Source organism: Plasmopara halstedii (genome assembly GCF_900000015.1).
Source record: "Plasmopara halstedii genome assembly, contig: Scaffold_350, whole genome shotgun sequence".
NCBI lineage: Eukaryota > Oomycota > Peronosporomycetes > Peronosporales > Peronosporaceae > Plasmopara > Plasmopara halstedii.
In genome coordinates, this window is record NW_020187271.1 from 822,833 (window position 1) to 823,174 (window position 342).

Here is a 342-nt window from a genome sequence, read left to right on the forward strand (position 1 = left end):
ATCAGCCCAATACTTCTTCTCCATTTTTCCGTCTTGTAGCATGCAAGGACCATCTCCGTAAGTGTCCTATTCATACGTTCGGCCATCCCATTTTGTTCCGGGTTGTATGGGATGGTAAACTCTTGCTTAACCTTCATCTGTTGGCAGATCTTGGTCAATTCTTTGTTCTTGTACTCGCAACCATTATCTGACCTCAAAATCTTGATCTTGAGCTTGGTTTCTTTCTTGACATGGTTGAGGTCCATCTTGAACATCTTCTGGACTTCGTCCTTTGACTTCATCAAATACACTTTGACATATCTAGTGTTCATTTCGATGAACGTCACCACAAATCGGTTTCCT